Source organism: Triticum dicoccoides, chromosome 1B (assembly GCF_002162155.2).
Source record: "Triticum dicoccoides isolate Atlit2015 ecotype Zavitan chromosome 1B, WEW_v2.0, whole genome shotgun sequence".
Classification (NCBI taxonomy): Eukaryota; Viridiplantae; Streptophyta; class Magnoliopsida; order Poales; family Poaceae; genus Triticum; species Triticum dicoccoides.
The window spans coordinates 496,590,864-496,609,708 of NC_041381.1; positions in this window are offsets into that span (position 1 = coordinate 496,590,864).

An 18,845-nucleotide genomic window follows, 5' to 3' on the forward strand; every position below is an offset into this window, starting at 1 on the left:
TAGTCCCCATGTGTGGTTTTGGTAATTAATTAATGACAATCCTTATGGACTAATGTTTGCATTGAGATATACATTTGAAGATTAGTCCCATTGGAAATGATTGAAGAATAATGGAAGAAAACTCCTTTGAAGCAACAAGTACATCGAGATGATCAAAATGGAGTTCATTGGAGTATCTTAAGGGTTGCCATGCTTAGAGCTATGGTTTGAGCCATAATGGATCAAGATCTTAAAAAGGATGATTTGAATGATGAATTCTAGGAGTGGCTCAAAGATATGATCATAATGGACTCATGTGTTGAGACATGATTGAGCAAGCTATTCAAGTGAAGAATTCAATATATCCTTCATGACGTCAAGATTAAGCATGGAGTAGAGATATCGGTTGACCAAGTTGAAGCTCGGAGATTAAACTCTAAATGGTCAACACATGAGCGCAAATGATGCACCACATAAGATCTTGTGGTATGATAAGAAATTATCAATTGCACTCTGTGTACTAACCCATACTATGTGTTGTCTATGTTTTCGAGGGTTAGGTGATTCTCATGGGCTCGCATTGAGAGAGAGAGATTTCAAGTGTCTATGAAAGGATAACATCAAGTGTTGGTGATCATGGTTGATAAGGGCAAGTTCAAGATAACCATCCCGAGGGATTACATGCTTGAAGCTTGTGGATGATCACATGATGGGCAAGTGAAGATGAATACAAAGCAAGGCCTCCCATATGTGGGAGCTACTTGAAGACTTCACCAATGTCTTGCCTTCAACTTGAGCCAAGAAGAAACATAAACATCAAGCTCAAGTTAAAGGTTTGAGCCAAAGGTATTAGTTCCTTTGGCATTAGTGTTGTGGAGAGATGACCACCGAAGAAAAATATACACTCAAGAATGGTTCTCCATAGCTATGTAGTATAGCTCTTTTATGTTTCTTGAGTTATAGGGATCCTGCACTATTAAGAGGGGATCAAAGGGGTTAGTGCTAGATTTGCTCAAGTCAACATCTTCTATTTCTACTTCCTCACATCATATTCCAACATAGGCATATTTCACTCCTATCCAACACAATTCCACTCATATCCTATATACCAAATAAATTCATAGCCAACCAGGTTCCCCAAAATATATGATCTAACCTTTGCTTACTTTGCATCCCCCATTTTGGTTTATCTTGGGTGGTTCTCTATGTGAGGACCTGGAGCTTTTCCATATCTTCAAAACGAGCCCAAGATCATCAAAATCGAAGTCCGGATGAGAAAGTTATGGATGTTTTACTTTTGGGGCGCCTGCAGTTTTTGTGTTGGCCGGATATCCGGGACTTGGCCCGGAAATCCGGCCGTAGATGTCCAGAACCGTGTTGAAATGCTGGTTGTGTCCTCCGGATGTCCGGCAACTTGGGCTAGATGTCCGGGGCCCCAACTTGGGCCAGATGTCCGGGCTTTGGCCAGATGTCCGGCCCCTGTACTCTGGCCTCTGTTTTTCACATGCATGTGTGTGCATTTCTCAGCCGCCGGATGTCCGGCCCTTGCCCGGATGTCCGGCCCAACACAGCCACTTACTCACAAATGGCTAGTTTTCTAGGCTTGCTATATATACCCCTCTACTAATCCGGTAGAGGGTTGAGCAACACATTCATATGAACCCTAGAACACAAAAAGGCTCCCTCTCACTTCTCCTGCACCAAATCTTAGATCCCGGAGAGATTCGTGAGAGTTCTTGAGAGATTTTCCAATCAAGTGATAGATCCACCCCCTCTCCCTCTCTTGACCAAAGGAATTCGTGATTTGAGCAGGTCTTGAGCATTTCCCCTTGGTTCTTGTTAATCTTGGAGGTTGGAGACTCCTAGGCGGTAGGAGTGCTCCGATGAGGAATCAACTTGTGATTTGTCCCCCGGAAAGTTTGTGAAGGTTTGGAGGCTGCCTCAAGGTCTACCACTAGTGGTTGAGAATCGCCTTCGTGGTGATATCTCAAGGAGAATAGGGTGAGCCTTCGTGGCGTTGGTGTGCCTTCGTGGTAACATCCACCTCTCTAACGGTGACTAGCTTCCCTCCAAGGAAGTGAACATCGGGATACATCCTCGTCTCCGTGACTTTGGTTATCCCTAACCCTAACTCCTTACTTGTGGTTTACTTTGGTCATTTGACCGTGCATTCACTATATCTTGTTGTCCTCATTATATTGTGGTGGTTGATTATATTGTGTTGGCCATTTCCTTGTAGAGATTATTTAGGCCTACACTTCATATTCCGCAATTCATACTTGCTACTATTGATATACATTGTGATTAGTGTGAATTGCTAACTTGTGTTATAAACTTCCATATATTGTGATATTGCTCAAGTAAGTTTGTGTAACTTACTTGAGTTTGCTTGTATCATTCAGTTCCATATATTGTGATACAATTTGTGTAAGCTTGTATTGCTTACTTATGGTTGTGTGTATTATTCATTTCCATACCTCATGATATACATTGAGTAAGTTTGTGTGACTTACTTGTGCTTACTCATATCCTGTTGTTCTCATCTTGTTTATGCTAAGTTGTTGGTGCACTTAGTGAGCCTAGTATATTTAGGATTTGTGCTTGAAAAGTATCCGCTTAGTTTATTTCCGCATTAGGATATAGCCAAATCCGAAAAAGATTTTAAAACGCCTATTCACCCCCACTCTAGGCGACATCGTGGTCTTTTCACCAAGTTCTATAATGAAAAATTCCCACTAGTAATATATAAAAGTGACAAAATAGGAGACTCTCTATTATGAAGAACATGGTGCTATTTGAAGCACAAGTGTGGAAAAAGGATAATAGGATTGTCCCTTCTCTCTTTTTCTCTCATCTTTTTTTATTTTTCCCTTTTCTTTTCTTTTGGGCTCTTTGGCCTCTTTTTTCATTTTTTTATTTTTCATCTAGAGTCTCATCCGACTTGTGAGGGAATCATAGTCTCCACCACCCTTTCCTCACATGGGACAATGCTATAGTAATGACGATCATCACACTTTTATTTACTTACAGCTCGATACTAGAACAAAAATATGACTCTATATGAATGCCTCTGACGGTGTACTAGGATGTGCAATGATCTAGCGTGCCATGTATAAAAAATATGAATGGTGACCAAGCCACAAATACTATGCCAACTATATGATCATGCAAAGCAATATGACAATGATGGTATGTGATGAGGACATGAAATCCATTGAACCCTTAGAGTCGAGGACGACTTCTTTTCAAGAGGGGGAGGATGATGAGGACATGACAACCATTTATACATCCTTGGTCATCAAAGGAGAAATCATAATAATTTGTGTCAAACAAATACATTGCAGGGTGAACGTTGACTGAAGTTAATACTATAACCATGAACACGTGGCTGCACTTTCATCTCCTTTGTTGTTGGTTGAACTCAGGTGCAATATCGAAGAAGGCCAAACATATTCCAGTCTGTGCAAAATAATGTTTTATGGCAAAGAAACAAAGTTAGGAGTTCATGAAGAAATAAGTTTGTGTTGAGGAAACATTGTTTTGATTCTGACGAAACATTGTTTTGCATGATTTTGGATATCCCAACTTGCGAAAGGTTTCCTAAACTCAGGTTTGCTGCTGAAGGAAACATTGTTCGACTCTAGTGAACAATGTTTGGTCGAGAACTGCCAACCACCTCCAACGAGAGTTTTCCGAAAGATATGTCATGAAGCCACTAAGCCAGTTAGTCAAACCAAACCTGGTTTTCCTTCACACCTAAGATGGTTCCCAAAGCTAGTTTGATTTCACACCTATCCATGTGTGTGTGTGTATGTGTGTGTGTGTGTGGGGGGGGGGTCCCGATTATAAATAGGCTATCTCTTTCCTTCATTGGGGACTTTTGCCATTTCTATCAAAGACCAAAGACATAGACCCCTCTAGAGATTGGAGAGCTCTTGTTATCCTTATTCTCGTGATTCCTTGAGAAATTGCTCCTAATTCGTGCTCCACGACTAGATCGTGTTGTGTGGGTTAGAGTTTGTGGTTTTCCTTGCGGATTGCACCTATCCTGTCACACCCTGGATTTTGGCCCTTTAATTTTCTTTTGATTTTCTGAGGATTTTGCTTGAGATTTGTTTTTCCGTGGCTCTGTGGTTTGGAAACTTGGGAAGATCATCTCTTCCTAGTCTCCAGAGTGGCTTGTCATCCTCAAATCCATTCCAAGACCTTGTCATTTCCATCTTAGCCCAATCCCAATATTCTGTTTATTGGGAATATTCCTTTTTCTATTAAAGGAATAACCCTATTTGCGCTGGGTTGTGAAGCAAACCTATATTTCTGTCTCTCTCAAAATTCCCAAATAATTCCCATAAATTGTTTGGATCATATATGCCCCAAATATGTCCAAATTTAGTTGACTAGCCCAAAAATAATTCATCAATATCCATTTTCCTATTCTGCCCTGGATGGCACTTGGTGAAGGAAGTGTCATTTTTATCTTGTTGATTGTCTCCAAACTTTTTGGACACCTTTTCCTATCATATCATTGCATCATGCCAAAATTCAACTCAATTTGCCTAGTAAATATTCCTCAGCAATTTTTCAAAGTTTCTGTTCAAACAGAGGCTGTGTGAAGGAAGTATTGGCTAGGCATATCCAAATGATTTGAAATTTTGTCACATCCTCCATATGCTCAAATCATATCTCCTACAAATTTGAGAATCATCCATCACTATTCTGGTAAGAATTTCAGGTTATGAAGCAACTATATTTTATATTGCTTCATTAATGCTGAACATTCATTAAAGCATGCTTCTACCTATACAACTTATCTCCACAAAATTTGGGCTCATTTCATCAAGCTATTATGTCTCTAGAATTTTTCTTAGTTTCTGTCCAGGAAGAAGCAATGTGAAGGAAGTACCATTTTGGTGTGTCCAATTGGTATGGAACTTTTAAAGTATGTTCGTATGCCGAGATGATCATCCTCCACAAAATGTTAGCTCAATCCAACACTCCATGTGAGTGCACCATCCAATTCTATTTCCTGCACCAGATTGTTAGTTGTGAAGCAACTATACTAAATCTTGATCCAAATCACCTCAAAGTTAACGGGACTGTAGTCGTTCCTATCCTAAATCTCCTAGACATCAAGTTTGTCTCTTTACTCATCTCATGTCACCACAACAGTCTGTCCAAGTTTGCTGTAGCAAACTTCAGAGGACCCTTCCCATCTAACCACAGTTTCTTTCATCGAGCTTTCAACTCAGAGGGAACCTATCTTGGATGGACTACACATTGGACACGTTCAGCTGCACTGAGTCACCTTGCACGCGTCGATGCATGCGGTGATCACGCGGCTGGCATGCCAAACAATGTGCTCTAGCAATGGCCCCTCCCCCTCTTCCATTTCCTCTGCCTCCCCTGCTGTCTAACCATGTCCAGTGGATCCCTCTCGATGTCACCTTCCTCACAAACCCTGTTACCCCTCTCTAGTCACCTACTACACGGTGTAGAGGGCGCATCCGCGTACATACCACGTCTGCCACCTCCTTGGACTGTCGAGCGCGTCGCCTCGAGCCTTCTCGAGCACGCCCGAGTCCTCATGCTCCTCCGTGAACCCTCTGGACATGCTTGCCCCCCTCGTCGCTGCGGCTATATAGGCCCAATTCTTTTGGGCGATTCTTCCAGAATCTTGAGAATCGACCCTCCACCCAGCTTCTCCCAGAACTCGAACCCATATTTTTTTTACAATCTTAACTGTTCACATCCTAACTAGGTAGGATTGTAAAAAAATATGGATACAATATACTGGAAGAAGCTGGGTGAAGGGTCGATTCTCAAGATTCTGGGAGAATCGCCCAAAAGAACTAGGCCATAAGCCCACCCCAAGGTTCCTAGACCTCACTAGCGGCCCTCTCCTTCTCCCAACAGCCTCCCTGACCCCTTAATCCATCGCCGAAGCCACTACGCCTTGCCCATGGCTGCCGTGTCCGCCGCGGGCCTCGGCTCAAATTCGAGGTCCATGACCCCCTCCGCTCCACCTAGCCTCTTATGAGACCACCATCACCACCAGAGAACCACCCTGTAGCCCTAGACCCTTGCCCTGCCTCCGTGCCAAGCTACCTGAGCTCACTGTGGCCTCCATGTGCCCTGCCATCACGCTGCTGGACTCCGGTATCCCCGACGGCTAAGACCGCTTGCGGGAGTGGTGTCGAGCGGTGAGTCCGCCTGGACCGGCGCCCCAACTTCTCGTGCAGCGGAGTAGTAGGAATCGCGGCGGCCGAAGCCCTCTGCCTCTCCCTGTCGTGTGGAAGGACAAGAAGCCAGGAGGAGAGAGTGAGATTCGGTGGGCCTCGCTGGCAATGTCTCAGTGCTGACCTGGATGGGCCCGTTTTACTGACTTAAGTGGAGACACATTCCAGTACATACGTTTTCATCTACCGAAGGCGTGTTCTTCTTGTGCTTCGGCTCGAAGTGCGTTTCCATTATACTGAAAGCATATTCTTGCGAAGTGCGCTTTTTGTTTTGCAGCCAGGGTCTTGTTTGTGAATAATTATTCTATAGATTAGTCCATGGCATTCAACTGACGATATCTTCGCGACCGTAGCTCCGAATCAGGTGATTCCAAAGCCCACGTCTTCGTCTCATCGAGCCCGTTCTGTTGGTGCCATTTTCACTATGTTGCCACATACTGAAAATAACCCTTTTGCCCTCTCCCTTATCTAGCCCCCTCCGAGAGAGAAGCTTTTCTGGCAAGTCTTTCCGCGGCTTCACCGCACTTCTTCCCGGTGTATTCTTCATCCCCTGGCAAGCCACGACAGCCACTTGCATGATGGTCTTGCAATAGTCTTGGTTTTCCACTTGAATATTGAAATAAGTTGGGCATGTTAATATATTGTGAATACTTTATATATGCTTGTGAATCCATGCTTATCTTTATGCCATGATCTTTTGCATTTGGTTGGTTAAATGATTGCTTGCTAATATTATTACCATGCTCTATTCTGGTATTTATTTTCGATACTAGTGGTCATGTGATTTTCATATGTAGTATAATACTTGTGATATTCGTGCTCATTGATATTGCCATGCTCATTTGCATCAGTGGAATAAATATTGTTGCTAGGATGCATATGTTAATGGTTATGCTTCTTCATGCTAATGTTGATGTCGTGCTCTTATGCATTGTTATTTCATCCTGTTATTATGACTCAGCTCATTACATTCAAGTTAAATCGGACTTTAATCGAACTTGAACATCTATTGGCTGAGTCATAGTGCCATCGAATCAAGCTGACCAGTGCAACCACATTTGCCTTTATGGAAAGGCCCTAATTTGGTCTATTGTCATGCCTCTCGCCAGTGCCTCCAACAAGGGAAGGTTAGGTACACGCGCTACTCTGGCCCGGTAGGCGGCAATAACCTTGTGAGCCTGAGTTTGGTTATGTGAACATGTCCATGTTTGGAATCGTTTTTTGTTTTGCCACGACGGCGGCCGTTGGATGTCCAAAGTGGCATCCGGGCCACCCATGACTTAGCCCAAAGGGGAGTTTGTCGGAGTGACCAGGGGAGTGTCATGCAATAGACCGGTTTTGTCGGAACACCATTGGTCCACCTGAATGGGAGCATGAGGCCTTGGGTTCTATAGTATGGGTACAGTGTACTAACCTCTGCAGAGTGCGATAGACGCGCCCACGGATATGGGCCTAGTTCGTAGTAGGTCACACTATGGGTCAATAGTAATAATAACCTGACTAATGAACAACCCTAGTTCGATGAGGAGAGAAGTCGGTTGATCTTTATGTGATCGTGAGAGGATCACAGTGGTATCGTGGATACCAAGGCTGGTGCATATTTTTGGTGTCATGTGATGATCCCGGGTAAAGATCAAGCTCCTTGTGGTTTTGTGGTCACTACGATATTGTTAATACCAACCTTGGTTGAACCTGAGATGATAGTGTGATGTCCGAGATGGTAAGTTGATGCATGTGGTGGTTACGCAGTAACCTCCGCGAAGAGTAAGTTGAATCATGATAGTTTAAACATGTTGCATGCTAGTATCATCTTGCTCATACTTATGCCATGCTCATATCATCATGCTAGTATCATCTTGTTTGTCTTGATTGCTTTTGGTTGTTGTGAGCTTGTGAGTACATTCAAAGTACTCACCTGGCGTTCATGCCAGTTTGTAGGTCATGCTGTGTTTGCTTGATTGGCGAGGATCCCGAGTTTGCGAGTTAGGATAAGCGTTCCAGCCAGAGTCCCTACAGAGTGGAGTCCACCACAGTCATCATGTTCCGCTGCTAGAAGTTATTCCTCTGTTTCGAGTCATTCTGCTGCTAGCATAGAGCTACATTCACAGATATAGTGTCATCGTGCCGAGATATTCTGTTGTAATACTCAACCCCTTGTACCCCAAGTATTTGTAATAAAGAGATAATTTCTTCTATGCCAAGTAGTGTCGTATTCCAGAAGACTTGATCTCTGGGCTGGAATACAGGGTGTTTCGATTCCTCTAAGCCGGGGTGCCACATATCCCGTGCTCCATGACTTGAGCGTGGTTGTGTGGGGGCATTATTGCAGGTTGTGGACCGATGAATGTACGGATCGCTCATTTCAGTTAGACCAAAATATTACGAAGGGAAACAGAGAGTTTGCAATCCCATCTCGGTGAGACCGAGATCCCTATCGGTGAGACCAAACTGATTAGGGTTTCTAGCTATGGCTATGTCAAGTGAACCCGGTGGCACCGGATAGATCAAATTGGTGGGGCCGAGTTTGAGTTTAGGTTTAGGACATATGTGGAAATGAGAAAGTGGTTGAGGATTTTGGAGCATACCAGTAAGCATTTTGAGCAAGTAAGCCATTAAGCAACACCTCATCCCCTTTTAATAGTATTGGCTTTTCCTATGGACTCAATGTGATCTTGGATCACTAAAAATGAAAAAGTAGAGTCTTGTGCTTTTGCCAATATGTGCCCTTAGCATTTTGAGGGGTCCACATCTCTAGTCCATGGCATGCCAATCATTGAACTTTCTGAAATGATCATCTTGAAAGAGTATTAGTTCAATGAGCTATATGTTGTTAAGAATTACCAAAACCACCCAGGGATTAGTTGCACTTTCGGTCTCCCCCTTTTTGGTAATTGATGACAACATATAGATCAAAGTTTAGACAAATGATAATAAGAATGAAATGCATCGTCGCTTTGAGAAGTATGTGATAAACAAGAGCTCCCCCTAAATTTGTGCACTATTTAAAATTTGCTTTGGAATGCAAATGCACAATCTATTAGGAACATGGGTTACTCTTCCATCTCACATATATCTTGGTGGAGCTCTCAAAATAATAGTAAATAGAGTATACAGTCATCACCAAGACAAAGTGAATGATCATACATGAGGGATAGAGAATATCATCATTCAAGCACAAACATTAAAGTATGATATGATCATACACATGACCATACAAGCATTTCACACACACAACTATAAAGTATCATCCAAGCAAGGAAGCAAACAAGTAGCAAATGAGTAGCAAAAGGGCAAAAAGAAGCAAAGCTCTCTCTCTCTCTCTCTCTCTCTCTCTCTCTCGAATCCTATGATCTACACACTTTCTCCCCTTTGGCAACAAGCTACCAAAAAGCTTGAAAATGCATAGTGCTATGCGGCTCTCTAAGCTTGATCTTCGGGAGGAGGCATGGAGAGGAGTCCTACAACAAATGCATCTGAAGAGGTTGTAGGAGCTGGTGGAGTTGCAACTGGAGGGGCAACTGAGGCTGTGGCTGTAGGGGCTGAAGTTGTAGCTCTAGTATCTGCCACTGGCACTGCTGCAGACCTCTGCCTTCTGGGCACCCTTTGATATGCATCTGTGGTGGTCTTGTCACTCTTGTCCTCAAGCTCTTCTTGGATCGTCTCCACAGAAGTCTGAATCTCAGTCACTTTGATCCAAGTCATGAAGTTTGGTCTCAAAGATTCTCTCAAGACTCTCTTGATTCCGAGTCAGGGTGGCCAATCCTTTCTCAATCCTCAAAGTGGCTTGAATAAGATAGCCAAGTTGGTCTTGCTTTGACTTGAGAAAAACTTGTGAAGCTTCTTCTGCACTCGGCATCTTGGCTGCCTTCTCTGCTTTTGCCTCGTCTCTCTTCTCCCGAGCCTCTAATGAAGTAGGATCTGTAGCATCCATGATAACTATGTTGTCCTCAAAATCTGGCCTCAGGGGAAGGTGCTCTTTGTCCAGTAGATATAAGCCTTTGCCCATCTTGGAGTTTATGAGCATCTGGATGTGTCGAGCATACCCACATGACCTCTTCTGATCAGCAGTTGTCCTCTTGATTGTCTCTACAATCAGTGTCATCACCTTGAACTTTTCTGGCACATCAAACATATGCAAAAAATTGATGGAATGCCCTCCTATCATCCCGTGATCTCTAGACTTGGGCAAAAATGTGTGCCTCGGGATAGTATTGATTGTGGGCAGACTAGACAGTAGATAATAGACAGATCCAAACTGATGTTGTTCCAAAGATGCATCTGGAATCTCTTTATACATATGTGCCATGGAATTGTGTCCCTTACTTGGCTTGGCATACACATCAGTTTCATCTTCATGCTATTCAGGGGCATTGGCTAGCTTGGCACACTCAGCAATGGTAGACTGATACCTTGTACCTTCAGACATCCAAACAATTCTGCCATCTGGGTATAAGTGAGTCATTGAATAGAATTGCATGATAAGCTCATCATTCCACTTGGTCAATTTCTGACCCACGAGCCTTCTTGTTCAAACCAGGCTTTGCTGAGGCTGTTTTGCCGAATTCCTTCTTGACAACTTTCTTCTTTGAGCTGACTTCTTCCTCAGCAGCAACATAGTCTTCATCCTCTGAATCACAGTTTCTCTTTCTCCTTGTCCTTGTTGCTTCCTTGGGCAAGTTGCTTGGGGTGCTTATGCTTCCCTCATCATAGCTGCCAGAGGGACTAGTGCCCTCACTCAGGTTAACTTGCTCCTCAGACTTATTCTGGCTATCACTCTGATCAGACATTGTTGACACCGCAAACTGAAAGCTGACCCTATGAATAGATGCAGTTGAGATAGAGTGGATGAGCATCACAAAGTACAGAGATTTTGCAAAGCAAATGAGTCAAAAACTTAGTTTTAGTTTTCTATAGAAAGCATTTTGGAGCTACCAATTTGTTAAACTCGGTGAAACCGATGCTATATTAGAGTCTGAACAAGTGAGATGGGTCAGACCGAGACAAAGTTCGGTGACTCCGAGATTGCTAGGGTTTCACTGAGAGTTGAACTCAGTCACACCGATTTGCAAATTTCGGTCAGACCGAAAGTTACAAGTGCTATGGCCTAAGCCAAATCGGTGAGACCGATTTCCACAACTCGGTCGGTCCGAGATGAGTTCGGTGGAAACCTGACCCTAAATTTTCGAATCTAATCTAATTTAAAGGAAATTTTTATTGGATAGATTAATCTCATACGTGGTAAGAATCATGTCATTGACTTTGTGCTAAGAATCGGAGGTAAAGATTGCACAAAGGTTTGAACGGCGGTGAGCTCGCTACGGTGGCAACGGCGGTGAAGATTCCTATTGACAGCGGAGGAGACTAGCAGCAGGAGGTCGCTGGCGATGAGAAGATGATCTGGAGACCCGAGTCGGTAGAGCAGGATACGCGCGGGCGAAAGGTTTCAGAGGAATTTCCAAAATTTGACCCATGGGTATTTATATCCTGGCCCTGTCGGTGTGACCGAGTGGAATGACTCGGTGGCACCGAGATGGAGAATCGCAAGCAGTTACTACAACTCGGTGTGACCGAACTGTTCAAATCGGTTGCACCAAGATTGAAAACCTAGATCAACTCAATGAACTCGATTTGACCGAAAGGGATGAATCGGTTAGACTAAAAAACACAGAGAGGTTTTGGAAGTTTAAGTCTATGACGAATCGGTCACTCCGAGTGCTCCTCACCCAGACGGTTCGAATCTGACTTGATCAAACTTTGTGATGTAGCATGAATAGAGTTTGAGACAAGAAAAGTATAGATAGCTAGAGGAAGTTCTTAGGCATTCTTGTCCATCCATTTGGCAACAGAAAAAGAGCCAAACAATCAAAGCAACAAATGGATGTACTCGAATGGGAAAAATATGCAATCAACATGCTCACTCAATAAGATGGCAAATGAAATATGTGGCAAAGCATGCACAAACACTCTAGCATCTATCAAGCAATTGGCGATGACTAGGTCATCTATATATGAGTATATTGACTGAGAAGTCAAATGAGAACATTTGATCGTAGGTCATACTCATCGTTTAAGCACAAGTGGGGTTACCACTTTTACATAAAGCATTGTTGTGTTCACACCATTAGAGTTGCTTTAGCTCAATTCTTAGAGTAAAGCTCCCCCTAGAGGTGATATACCTCCTAAGAAGGATGAACTAACCTTGGGTTTTGTCGATGATGACTTCATGTAGATGTTGAAGATGTGGATGCTCAATGTTGATGTAGATCATTAGGAGCAATCCATTGGAGTGATTTGCACTTTCAATACCTACATGGGTTAGTCCCACAAGGAACAAACAAGGATATCCATAGACATAGAGTGAAGTACACACAAGATGATGTCCGTGAGAGCAATAGATTACCCTGTCCCTTGTCTTACCAACAAGAGGGTTTTTGACTCCTTGAAATAGTGCAAGATGTGGAAGTTGTTTGCACTTATTCTCGCCAAAATGATATGAGTGAAGTATGTTGGCGGAGTCACCCTCAAGAATTCTCTAGTTCTTCTTCTCTGGGGTCCACATCGACTTGATGGAAATCCTTGGAGTTGTAGTCGTACTTGATGAAGTAGAACTTGATGTAGTCTTGGGAACCCACTTGACCAAGGCCTTAGGAGCTTCTTCAAATGCATCAATCTCCTCTTGAAGCTTGTCCTTGCCTTTTTGCTTGTGGTCTTGTGGTGGAAGATCATCTTGAGCTTGTGTCCCGTTGAAATAAGTAGGATCATACTTCTCTTGTTGAGGAACAAACTTCGTCTTGGGGTATTGATCCTCTTCCCACTCAACTCCATTGGCGTTAAACTTTCGTTCAAAACAAACACCTTGATTCTTTTGGTTCCTTCCTTGCTTGCGTACAATTTCCTCAAATTGCTTACTTCTGGCAAGGCTCTTGTAAACACCTTTCTCTATAATTCCCTTCAATAAGCTATTTTCTTGCTCAAGTGTAACTTGGCTAACACTACTACAGGATGTTTCTAACGCGACACTACGATTAGAGACCCTTTGAGAAACTATGTGCGATGCAATAATCACAAATGGTGCTATATGAAAACCATCAGAAATGATGCAAAACATTGCGATGAATGATACATCAAACACGGTTCCAATTATAGTTGTGTGTGCGATGAGGGGCATACGGTTGATCTGTATGAACTATTTGCAATAAGACAGAACAATAGAAATGGGCAGCGAGATCAAGGTGTGTGCGGTATACGGCATATAGTTCACTCCGATGAACCGTTTGCGATGAGTGAGGTGAACACAAAGTCTTCGGCATAACAAGATGTGTGTGCGGCAAATAGGTCGGTAATCAGAATTGTGTGTGATCATTATAGACAACCCATACGGTCTTTTTTTGTGAATTGTGTGCTCGTCAGGGCACATAGCTCATCAAACCAACCTTTTGGCGATAATGTAGAAGATCTCTGTCGAATACATATTACTAACCGTCTGCGATGAGATTGATAGGATAAACAGAGATATATACAGTCTGCTTAATTTACTCCTTCTTCTTCTTGTTGTTCTTGTTGGATGGCCCCGCGACATCGTCTTGGCGAGGACGCCTCTTGCCGTTGACCATTGGCTTTTCATCACCGCACCCGTCCTCATCGTCGTTGCTGTCGTCGTCGCCCTCCTCCTCATTCAACCATTACTCCTCCTCCTCATCGTCGTCCTCTTCTTCGTCCTCCGACGTCTCCTCGTCCGTCTAGTTGTCGTCTGACGACTCCGGAGGCGGCGTCCCTTCCATGAACTAGATATAATCGACGTCTGGGCTCGACGACGGACTAATGGAAGACGAGCGGGATGATTCCGATGTTGACCTATCATCGGGCGTCAGACTGCTGGCCGAACTGTCGTCCTCGCTATCGCTCGACATGGCTGTAGAGTGTGTGCCAGTGTGTAGCGTGGCCTGCCGGGGACGATGAAGATGCTGCACACTTAAGCGGGGAATGTAGAGAAGAGGAACTGCCAATTAAAGCGGGGATTGAAGCTGGGTTGACGTATTATCTAACCGCTGATATAATCAACCGCAATTATTTGTACCCAATCGCTCCAAATTGCCGGGGATGCGCAGAACTCCTATTGGCTATTTGGTTGGTTTCCTTTTTCAGGACAAAAACAAGGAACGAGTTTTGGGATTATGCACCAATACCGGTACGAACGGAGTAGGACAGTTGGCAAGCAATACATTAAGCTCTTCTTATCGATAAAGCCAGTAATAATCAAACTAGAAAGGAAAGGAAAAAAGATAAATAACATATCTGCACGAATCTTCGCATAACATCAATGACATAGGACCTAGATGTGCATTACTTAGAGCACATCTAGATGTGCTTTAGCAATACTATCAAACAAAACCCCAGATCATCATTGCAAACAGCGCATAGAACATGGCTAATGCGACAACCACAACTACACATGCTAGTTCCTTCTTGTCTCTTGCTTTCATCTGTTGCCTGTGATTGATTCTTTCTTGCTTCATCGTACTGATTGTACATTCCAGATCAGCCAGTTTCTTCTTCAACTTTACGTTATCTTCTGTGAGCTTGGTGATAACACTCCGAGCCCTGCCATGCCATTCTTCATCCAGCCAGTTAACAAAGGCACAAGCCTCATATCCCTGCCAATGTTAAATAGTATTCTAGATGAGCGGTGGCATTAACTGAAGTAAAATGATGAACTTAATTAGGACTAACCTCTAAGGGGCAACTGAGAAACCACCTGCCAATGTCGAATCCCTCCGTGCATACACGTCGAGCGGGATTGCCCTTGTGCACACAACTCAGCTTTTGGTACTTCTCAGTGGCGCAAAACTCGAAGTCGAACTCATGTTGCGGGAGTCTGGAGTCAAGCTCTGGATCCGGCGGCAGATCGCTTTCCTGGGGGGGGGGCGGTTATTCAGGACGGATTCAGCAAGGATCTATACTTTGGACATGCTAAAAAGATCGGGATAGATTGGAACCTGACAGGACGATTCGGATCCATAGTACACCTGCCTTCTGATGACCTTAGGCAAGTGCTCGGCGGCGACCGCCGTCGTGGCAGCGATACGAGCAGGAGCAGCCGCACCGAAACCATCAGCACCACTCGTCCGCATTCCCCCAATGTCAGCGCCACGTGAGGGAATTTGGAGGCTATGTAGGGATTTGGGGGAAATGGGGAAACTATGGGGATAAGATAACGGTCGGTAACTACTAATGGCACTATATATATGTTGTATACGGCACACTGTTTGTACATGTCATTTGTGTTAGATATTACAATGTACACACGATGTCCGCACCAAACCGTGTGAGAAGACAATGTAGGTTAGACACGATTGCCGTTACATAACTGTATGTGCTATACTACCCTGTCCATATAATTGAGTTACGGTGAGATACTGTGTAAACAGCCGCTCCGTGGATATCCATAAAAAAAATAGTCGCTCTGCATATAGAGATGGTGGCGGCGGCCTAGGGAGCAGCTACCAGAGAAGAGGTCAATCCTCGGTCGATGGGTGGTGGCGGCGTCATAGGAGGTCAATCCTCGGTCTGCGGCGGGAGATAGGAGGAGCTCAACCATCGAGGTTGGCGGCAGCGTGATACGAGCACATCCATCGCGGTCGATGGCGGGATAGTGGAGGTCAAACTTCAGGCGGAAGCCCCACTAAGCTTTGCTCCTCAACCCTGCTGTCTCGCATGCCGCCGCATCGCGCTTGTCTGTCTGCTGTGTGGAGGTCGCCGCGCAGCTAATTAATTAAGGTATTCTTTTCATGAGTGGCTTAATTAAGGTATTCAATTCCTAAGTATAGTGTTGCGCTAGTACTCTGCGTGTAAATTGACTGGCCATTAATTTTTGTCATTGCATGTCTGGATAACAACATGGAGCACCCTCAGTAATTATTAAAATAGAACCTTGTGATTTATGCATGCATCTCTGGGCAGCAGTTAATCTATGTATTAATGTTGTTGTTTTGTTTTTAATTACCATTCATCTGCTGCAGATGGAACGATCTCGATGGATGAAGAATCAGAAAACCGCAGATTTTGTCAGTGGTGTAACAGAGTTCATGAATTTGGCTGAAAGTACAAAGAGGAGTATTGATGATGCGGATTACATCCTGTGTCCATGTACTGATTGTGCCAATACAGAGTCACATGAAGTTGCAGATGTCCAGATGCACTTAGTCTCTAGGGGATTCATGGATGGATGTACATGTTGGACCAGACACAGTGAAGAGGAGGTCATGGATGAAGATACCCAGGGCAGCGAGATGCCAAACCCTGATCAGTGTCACATGGATGTTGAATCTAACATTAGGGCAGAGGCGTCAAGCTACCAATGGAACACCGGAAAGCCAAAACGCCCACTGGAAACCAAGACGTCCACGCAGATGACAACGATCTTGATATGCCAGATTTTCCTGCTATGATTGCAGATTTCAAGGGCCCAAAAAAGGATATGATTGGGTACAAGGATCTGCCAACCATTGATGCGGACTCCAAGAAATAATTGTATCCAGGTTGCAAAAAGAAATATTCCAGGTTGAGTGCCACCCTGGTGCTTCTTAGATTTGAAGTAGCAAACGGTCTATCAAACAAGGGCTTCACAGCGATCTTAGGTATTTTCAAAGATATACTTCCGGAAGATAATGTGCTCCCCCAAAGCATGAATGAAGCGAAGAAAATTATTTGCCCATTGGAACTTGAAGTACAGAAGATACACGCTTTTGTGAATGATTGTATATTGTACCGTGGTGAGTACAAAGATTTTTTGTGCATGTCCCACATGCAAGCATGCACGATACAAGCGCAGGAGAGCAAAGGACAAGTACAAATTGGACGATGAGATCAAGACAGGAATCCCATTCAAGGTTGTTTGGTACTTGCCTTTAATTCCAAGGTTGAGGCATTTGTTTGCAAAGCCTAGAGAGGCAAAGAGGTTGTGGTGGCATCATGATGAGCGAATTGAGGATAGGTTTATGAGGCACCCAAAAGATGGGGCTCAATGGGAATTAATCGACAACAAGTTTGAAAAATTTGCCAAGGATCCTAGAAGTATAAGGCTCGGGGAGTGTACTGACGGGATGAATCCTTTTGGCGGTATGAGCACCAATCACAACACATGGCAGGTGCTTCTGTGCATATATAACCTAGCTCCTTGGTTGTGTATGAATAAAAATAAATTATGATGTCAATGATTAACCAAGGCCCGAAGCAACCTAGAAATGATATCGACATTTACTTTCAGCTACTGGTAGAAGAACTGCTGACTGATACGTCTCCAACGTATCTATAATTTATGAAGCATTCATGCTATTTTATTATCTATTTTGAATGTTTATGGTCTTTATTATACACTTTTATATTATTTTTGGGACTAACCTATTAACCGGAGGCCCAACCCATATTGCTGTTTTCTTGCCTATTTAGTGTTTTGAAGAAAAGGAATATCAAACGGAGTACAAACGGAATGAAACCTTCGGGAAAGTTATTTTTGGAACAAAAGCAATCCAGGGAACTTGGAGTGCAAGCCAGGGAAGCTTCGAGGAGGCCACAAGATAGGGGGGGGGGGGCGCCCACCCCCCTGGGCGCGCCCTCCACCCTCGTGGGCCCCTCATGGCTCCCTCGACCGACTTCTTTCGCCTATATATTCCCATATACCCTAAAAACATCGAAGACGACAATAGATCTGGAGTTCCGCCGCCGCAAGCCTCCGTAGACACCAAAAACCAATCGGGACCCTGTTCCGGCACCCTGCCAGAGGGGGATCCCTCACCGGTGGCCATCTTCATTACCCCAGCGCTCTCCATGACGAGGAGGGAGTAGTTCACCCTCGCGGCTGAGGGTATGTACCAGTAGCTATGTGTTTGATCTCTCTTTCTCGTGTTATCTCTATGGCACAATCTTGATGTATCGCAAGCTTTGCTATTAAGGTTGGATCTTATGATGTTTCTCCCCCTCTACTATCTTGTGATGGATTGAGTTTTCCCTTTGAAGTTGTCTTGTCGGACTGAGTCTTTAAGGATTTGAGAACACTTGATGTATGTCTTGCCGTGCTTATCTGTTGTGACAATGGGATATCACGTGATCCAGTTGATGTATGTTTTGGTGATCAACTTGCGGGTTCCGCCCATGAACCTATCCATCGGGGTTGGCACACATTTTTGTCTTGACTCTCTAGTAGAAACTTTGGGGCACTCTTTGAAGTACTTTGTGTTGGTTGAATAGATGAATCTGAGATTGTGTGATGCATATCGTTTAATCATGCCCACGGATACTTGAGGTGACAATGGAGTATCTAGGTGACATTAGGGTTTTGGTTGATTTGTGTATTAAGGTGTTATTCTAGTACGAACTCTATGATAGATTGAATGGAAAGAATAGCTTCGTGTTATTTTACTACAGACTCTTGAATAGATCGAGCAGAAAGAATAACTTTGAGGTGGTTTCGTACCCTACCATAATCTCTTTGTTTGTTCTCCGCTATTAGTGACTTGGAGTGACTCTTTGTTGCATGTTGAGGGATAGTTATATGATCCAAATATGTTATTATTGTTGAGAGAACTTGCACTAGTGAAAATATGAACCCTATGCCTTGTTTCCTGCCATTGC